The following is a 7,857-nucleotide window of genomic DNA, read 5'->3' as shown; positions in this document are numbered from 1 at the left end:
ATTTAATCTCATTTTAAGCAACAATATCCCTTAAACCTTGGATTTAATAAGCTAGTTTTATGCTTTGAAACATACATAGACAAACACATATGTGTAACTATTATTTTTCCTAAAGTGTATCCATGACCACCTAAAAATGGTATGTGTACCTCTTTAATAAACATATTACAATTTGAGGTATAATCCAAACTTCTCTTGGTACAGATGAGCCAATGAAAGCCAAGTGAGTTTATTAAAATAAAGAAAAGATTATCCTGTGGCCCAGTGGAAAATCACAGGTTTCAAAAAAATAAATCTTAAAATACTTACCATGCAATTTCCTACCTATAACTTCTTTGGATAAGTGACTTAAAATCCTCATATGTAGCCTTGGAATTTAACCATCAACCTCACTCCTAAGATATTTCTGAGCTCTAAGGGGGCCCAAGGAGGAAAAGTGGTGTGGTAGTGAGTGGGTGACAGTGAGAGGACATGTGACCTGGTCAAGACTGGATATTATTCTGAGCGACAGGAGACATCCATCCAAGGTCACAAGGGCAGTTATTTACAGGTCAGTAACAAAACCAAACTTCCTTAACTCCAAGTCTGATGACCATGGTGCAGAATGAAGTAAATTAATTAGCTGTTGAATAAACGTTCCTCTGCTTTCAAAGCATCAGGTTTTACTGATAGCATTTTTTTTTCTGATGAAAATGTATTTATACAGTATTACGTCACAATCATTGGTTCCATAATTCTTTTCTGACCTGGTTGCTTTCTTGCAATGTATCTCTTCAGCGAAAGGTAGGACGGTTGGTTCGTTTCTGATTTTTTTCTTTCAAACCAACATATGGTTCTGTTTAAATGTGTCCATGTTTGCAACTTACAGTTGACGTTTTTGGCACTCAGAATAGTATCTTGCAATTATACTTAGTGTAGAAAGAAGGGTTTGCTTTAACAGCAGAATGCATGAAATAAAAAAGTTCAAGTCAAATTTATTGGCTGCTGAGAGCCCTCGAGAATGTAGACGTCTGGTCTGGGGGAACTCAATGGATTTCTGTTCTTGGTACGTGCACCCACTTCTGTGCTCGTGGCCCACCCCCATCCTCATGGCCACTACATGAAAGCATCTGAGTGTTGTACAAGGCTGAAGCTTTCTGTATTAACCCGTCCCAGATGGACTACATATTACACAGACAGAGAATTCAGTCAGGGCCTGGGGGCAAGCATGCGTCTGTAACGTGGGGACACTGTCAAGGAGCTGGGCTAGCAAAGAGTAAGGGGAAAGGTGAGAACAGGGTGTAGGAAAAGTAGAGGACAACCTTCAAGGCCAGCTCAGCCTGAACTCATTTGTGTGGCAGGCACGCATCCTGAGCTACTGGTGGTCGGTACTCACAGACCCGTGAGGCGTCTCTCAGAGGAAGAGGGGCCCCTGCACCTCTGCCTATGAAGCACCGGTTTACCCTATTTCTGGGTCTAACTGCAGATATCAGACCCAGAGACAAGACGATTCGGTGAAAATCAATAGTGTCCCCACATCTGATCCTGGACACATGGAGAAACTAATGAAGTACAGGAATTCTGCAAAACTGACCAAGAGGCACAGGTAGACCCTCTGTAATTTAAGCAAAAACATTTCATGTTTTAGGTACTGAATTTCAAGCAAATGAGAGAGATGTCAGTGGTTAGAATATTCTACCAAAAAGTAGGAAATGCTCCAGCCAGTTCACCAAGTTTCAACAGACAGTGGAGACCTGGAGAGACAGATCTGGGCCACAGCATATCTGAGGAAAACCTGGAGAGATGGACATCTGTGCATGGCTTGGGTTCAAGGAGAGAGGGGGGCAGGGAGTTCATATCAAAACACCAACTGGATCGCCAGCGTTCTGTAATTTCTTAACTACATTTTTGCTTGTTTATTCGATTTAAAATAGCTTATTCTAGAATGTGGGTACATTTCTTCTGGGTGATTACTCTTTACTTATCCTCACAAGGTACTTAAAGAATTCCTCTGGGTGATGTAATCCTAACATCTATTAATGTAGATCCCTTGCACAGAATGAGCCCAAGCCAAGCCTGGAAAACCATTTATCAAGGGGAATGCATGCCTTAGTGCTTTGCAAAGAAAGGGAGTTGGGGGTTCACTGATGTCCAAAATTGCCTTCAGCTCCAGAACTATTATTCTCTGAGAGGGCCCTGACTTCTAAAAGCCTCGCAAACTCTACTACCTACCTGGCGGTACTTCCAGCCTGCTACCTGGATGGATGACCCAGTAAGAAACAGCCATGTCAGTCACTCAGATCAAACTTCTTCTAGTTAAATTTCTGTTCAACAAATGCTAGAAAAAACCCAACAGAAACAGTTTTTGAAACAACTCTAACTTATACTGCTTAGTAGAGAATTCTTCAACCTCCCTCATTGCTGGGTGCTTTCTCTGCATATCAGTGGCCGGGCTAATTTGCACACGAAAGCTACCGATGAGGGGCACCTGACAGTTTTGTGCGAAAGAGCCTCCTTAAATTCCTTGAAAAGTTGAGATCATTGGGAAAAAGCCAGGAACAATGACAATCAGGTGGTATCTGCACAGGGAAAGACTAAGTTTGCAGAAGTTTACCTAATGAGAAGATTGACCCAGAAAACATACCAGAAGTCCACTTTCCACCCAACGTGGAGCACTTCACCACTTCGGGCTTCTGTTTACGAGCGGATCAAGTAGGATTTGTTCATTCACGCAGCACTTAGTTTCTTCCTTGTTTTTAATCAATGCAGCCGTGTACCCAATTTTGTGCTAAGCTCTGGGAATATAAAAACAGAGTGCAGGGCCAGGCTTCCTTGGGGAGGAGAGAACCCAGTACTCCCGAGTACTGACCGGGTTCTGGACTTGGTGCTTTCCCTATACCTCCTACTGTTTAGTCCTTACCAAGGATTAACTTGTGGCCCCTCTTCTGCAAATGAGAAAATGAAGACTAGAGAGGAAGCACCCAGCCTGAGAACAGGCCACCTGTAAGTGGCAGAGCCAGACTTCACACACAGGTCTGGTGGATACCAACACCCCTTCTGTCCCCATTGTGACACACTGTAGGCCAGTGTCTTAGAGGAGGTAAGCGTGATGGCAGCAGAGTGGACAGACACCAAGAATAGCTTCGCTGCTGCTTCGTGGGACTGCCCCCAGGGTCACACGCACGACCGGACTTGAAAGTGCTCTGTACACTGAAAAGGGCCATGTAAACATAAGAGATGGTTGGCACGCGCACAGCCGGGTCTGCCTCTTAGGGTGCTGGGTCACTCAGGGGAGGAACGCATGCTGGGACTCTGGCTGTTCAGCTCATTCATTTCCAGGCCTTTCTTGGCATTTGCTGAACCACAGGGGTGGCTCTGGTAGCCAGAAGCCTCACGCGTTCTAAATGGAAGCCATGCCTGTCAGCTGTGTGGGGACATTCCTGGGTTCTGAGTGCTGGAATGGCACTTAGGGTTTTTCTCTCTAAGCCGAAAGGGAAAGGACTGATTTAGCCTGGAGCGCCCCCAGGGCACATCCTCCCTTGATCCCTCCCTCAGAGCTTAGAATTGGGAGCCCTCCTGACTGGAAGCTCCCACAGGGTCCTCAGCTGTTTCCTGGGGAGGGTTGCCTGCAGAGATAAGTGTCAGGCCAGCTGAGTCATGTCCCCACCTTGCCCTGGGGGGTCAGGACAGGGATGGCGGGTAGACAAGGCCTGTTTAAAATTACAGGGATTTTCCAGACTGCCTGGCCAGGGCTGGGTGGATTGTAAACAGCTGTGCTGGGTAGTGAGCAAGTGACAGTGGGGCTGTGTGACCCAACTCCGAGTCCTGGAGGCGAAATTTGTGGCCAGGCTAAGAGCAGAAAACCTTGCACTGACCGTTCCTGTGGGTACTGTGGGTATTGCGTGTATAAATACATATTAGCATGGTGGGGGTTCCCTTAATTTTTCTATGTTAGAAAGGCTGTCATCTCTTTATAGTCTCATACACCAACTCCCAATAAAATGATTTTTCTTCTGTGTGTTTTTTGAGAGTTTGTGACAAGAAATTAAAAAATGGAAAGAGGGAGGCAACTGGAAAGGAGACAAGATGGGGACTAGAGGCTAAGAATATGTGCATAATAGACAGCTGGGGGGTCGGCGAGAAGATAAGGGGCACAGTTCTGTCAGAGGAAGGGGACACTGAGCTTTGGGCCGTGGGGGAACACAGGTGGTTGTAGGAGAGGCAGCAGGATGGCTCTGTAGTTTGGAGAGACCTAAAGGAAAGGGAGAGGAAGCCTGGGTTTCTCACTGGAAACTGCTCTTACTCAGGCACGAGATGCCCACCCTGTTAACAGCGCTGCTTGTTCAGCCACTGCCCTGGAACAGGACGCAGTGGGAGGCGAGCCCAGGGGTCTGCAGGTTCCCCATGGGACGGACATGGCTGCACGTAGGTGACACACACTTGTCATGAACCGTTTCTTATGTTCCTTAGTAAGTGCTACCACACAAACAAAGATGAGAAACCTCCTGTTCCTGATGAAAGGGTTTCAGCAAACTGCAGTGGGGCTGTTTCAGGTTTGCGGGGCTCCTGCGTGCCTGGGCACCCGGAAACTGGGTCTTACCTTCTGCACCAAGTGAGGTGGTAGGGATACGTGAGTGGCACAGAAAAGTCCACGTTTCTCTAAAAGCTGCAAGCGTGTCACCTGCAAACGGTGGGCAGTGTCTGGAAAGCTGCTTCTTCTAGAAGTGATTCACACGTCCTAACTCAATGGCCACAAAAGCTGCGGCCTCGTGCTGATTTAAGGAACTCACTCCGAGACCTTCTATTTGTACTTTTGCAAGACTGGGGTCGCCAACAAAGGGTTATTTTCATGTCTGTCTTCAGCCTTATTATTGTAAGAAATGAATATCATCTACCTTATCTTTAAAGGAATGCTTTAAGGGTCGTGGCCTGACCCGAACCGTGAACCCAGAACTGAACTGAACCACATGAATTTGCAAAACCCTCTCCTGAAACTGAAACCACACATTGATTTGCACTGCAGTGTGCACGGAAACAATGCCTTCTGAAAACCCGACGTGGCCTGATAGGTCTCGGGAGCTAAGGTATGTGAGAATGTCCCTGACCCGTTGCTCATCAGAGCTTTACTTGTAATATGAGTCAAAGCACATGCAGTGTGACCAAAATAATTAAAGAAGAGAAAAAGCACTCCAGACCTTAACATGCCTGGGCTATCAACTTTCCAGACTGTTCCTGGCAGGGGAAGAGGAACTGGCTGAGGAGGGGTCCACGAGTCAGGCCTCTAGGGTACACAGCCCCAGGATGGGAGGGGTGGCAGGGAGCACAGCTGAGCTTGGGGACAGCTGGGGGCTCAGGCTGGGAAAGAGAGAAGAGTGACGTTGTGAGGGGGAAGGGCCCTCCTGGGGTGTCCAGCAAACAGATTCAAACATTTTCTAAAACTGATGAAAAGGAAATATGCCTCATCACAGGTCGCTCCTTGTACTGAGTAAATACTTCACAGTTGAGTTAGAAACCTCCCTTGGGTCTCTCTGCTGTGGTACCCTGCTTTTAGTTGAGAGTTCAGATATGTTCCTCGTCCAGATTGGGGGTGGAGAGAGAAAGAAAGTGAAAAGACTGCCCGTGGCTTCCTGTGCCAGGGCCTGTGCTCCCGGGAACACAGCAGGCGTGCAGCCTCCAGGGGTCCCGACTTCTCTGGTGTGTGTGTGTGGGGGGGGGTGAGCTGCCCCAGGAATGAGTCCATAGGGCAACCTCATGCTCACCCACCTTCTGCACTCACTGTCATTTCCATCCAGTCCCAGCCTCTCCTGCCTGTGTTCAAACAAACGACTGTAGCAATAAGTGAGGAAAACAAACCTGAAGGCCACTCCCCGCCCCTGCAGCTCCCCATCTACACAGCTAGGCCCTCCATTGGTTCAGGACTCACCCCTTCCTTCTCGGAGCACCACAGACCCCTGCCACTCAGCACGTTCAAGTGCACTCCATTCCGTTGTTTGAATTCCTTAAAAAAGATCCCTTTCCTCAAAATACATCTCATTCAAGTTATCGCTGTCTCTTTTAGCAGCCTCTTTTATTTTAGCAGCTGTATTAGTTTCCTAAGGCTGACCTACAAAGTATTACAAACTCAGTAACCCCCACCACCAAAAATTTGTTGTCTCATAGTTGGGAAGCTAGAAGCCCAAAGTCAAAGTGTTAGTAGGGCCGTGCTCCCCATCCCCGATACTTTTGGAGAAAGGCATGTGGTGCATTGTGTCCCTCCAAAAGTCTTATGTGGGCATCCTGACCCCAGGGCCTCCGAATGTGACCTTACTTAGAAATGGGGTCAGTGCAGATGATATGAGTGAAGATGAGGTAAGTTGGAGGACCCTCATTCAATAAGACTGTGTCCTCATGAAAGGGGGGTGTGGACACAAAGCCTCACACAAGGAGAACACCCCTGAAGATGGAGGCAGGGATGTGAGTGATGTGTCTCCCAGCCAAGGAGCTCCCAAGGTTGCCAGCACACCGCCAGAAGCTGGCAGAGAGGCGGGGACAGGTCCTGCCCACAGCTGTCGGGGCAGCGCAGCCCCTGACCCCTCATCTCAGACCTGTCTCCGTGAGTGTGAGACAATACGTTTCTGTGATTTAAGCCCCTCAGTCCATGGTTCTGTACCCCTGCAGCCCTAGGCGTTCACACAGGGAGGACCCTTCCCCCTTCTCCTGGCTCTGACGGCTGCGGGCAAGCCTGGCGGCTCCTGCTTGCAGGTGCATGAGCCATGGCCGCCTCTGTCGTCACACAGCCATCTCCCCACGTGTCTGTGCCCAGACTTTCCTCTTCTTACAGGGCAGGCGTCCTGTCGGGTTGGAGTTCGTTCTCATGGCTTCATCTTAATTTAATGACATCTGCAGAGAGCCCATTTCCAAATAAGGTTACGTTCGGGCCCTGGGGCTGAGGACCTCCACAAATCTTTCTGGGGGAAACAATTCAACCCAAGGTTCTTGAAAGGATTATGCATACTCATTACCGCTTCCTCAGACCCTGGTTACTCTCCATCTGTTCGCTGCAATTCGTCTCCCAGCCCAGACACCCCAGAGGTGGGATTTGTGCCACTTTCCCCTTTGCCACTCGAAAATCCTAGGTTCTTATGACACCGATTAGGTAGCCCCGACCCCCAACCACCAGATATGTCCCCCTTCCTGGCCTCCTGGGGCACTGACACTGTGAACTCTGTCAGAAGGCTGCCAGGCTCTCCCACAGGGTCTGTCCCAGGAATCCAGGGCAGCCATGGGCACAGGTGTGAGCTGCACTAACTGCTCCTTCTCGGGCCCTCTGAGTGCTGTGAGCATGTCCTTGAAGTGTCACGAGGCCAGCTCCGAACAACCCCGCCGTACCCTTGAACAACTGAATGAACACATGAATGGATGGGACTGGGTGAATTTTCAGAAAGGGGATGAAGTCGGGCTTGGCTGTGGTCTTTTTATCCTATTTTGAGAGCAGGGCCCAGAAAGAGACTCATGTTCTGCTTCATTTACAACCTGAGATGGAAAAGAGAATATGTGGGGGTGTTGTGAGAAAGGAACCGACGGCAGGGAGACATGTTGATGACTGTGTCACTCGGACCACAGTGACTGATGTTGCGGGGAGGCCCAGGCCCGGGGCTGACGCATTCACCCCACTCTCAGCCTCCTCCCCACTGTGACGTGGAAACGGATCAGCAAGGACGACCGTCCTCCTTCCCGGGGGTATGACCAGAATTAATAGAACGTGGTCCTTTTTCACTTCTTTTTCTTTTAGAAGAGATTTTTAAATCCTAGAACAGAAGGCTAGAGATGAAAACAAAGCATCATAATATGAGGCAAAACCCTGACATCCTGAATGTCTGCAGGGGGCAGGCCACCAGC

This window comes from Rhinolophus hipposideros (assembly GCF_964194185.1).
Source record: "Rhinolophus hipposideros genome assembly, chromosome: 12".
Taxonomy (NCBI): Eukaryota; Metazoa; Chordata; class Mammalia; order Chiroptera; family Rhinolophidae; genus Rhinolophus; species Rhinolophus hipposideros.
The sequence above is the reverse complement of the archived record's forward strand: the minus strand, read 5'-3'. Positions refer to the sequence as shown.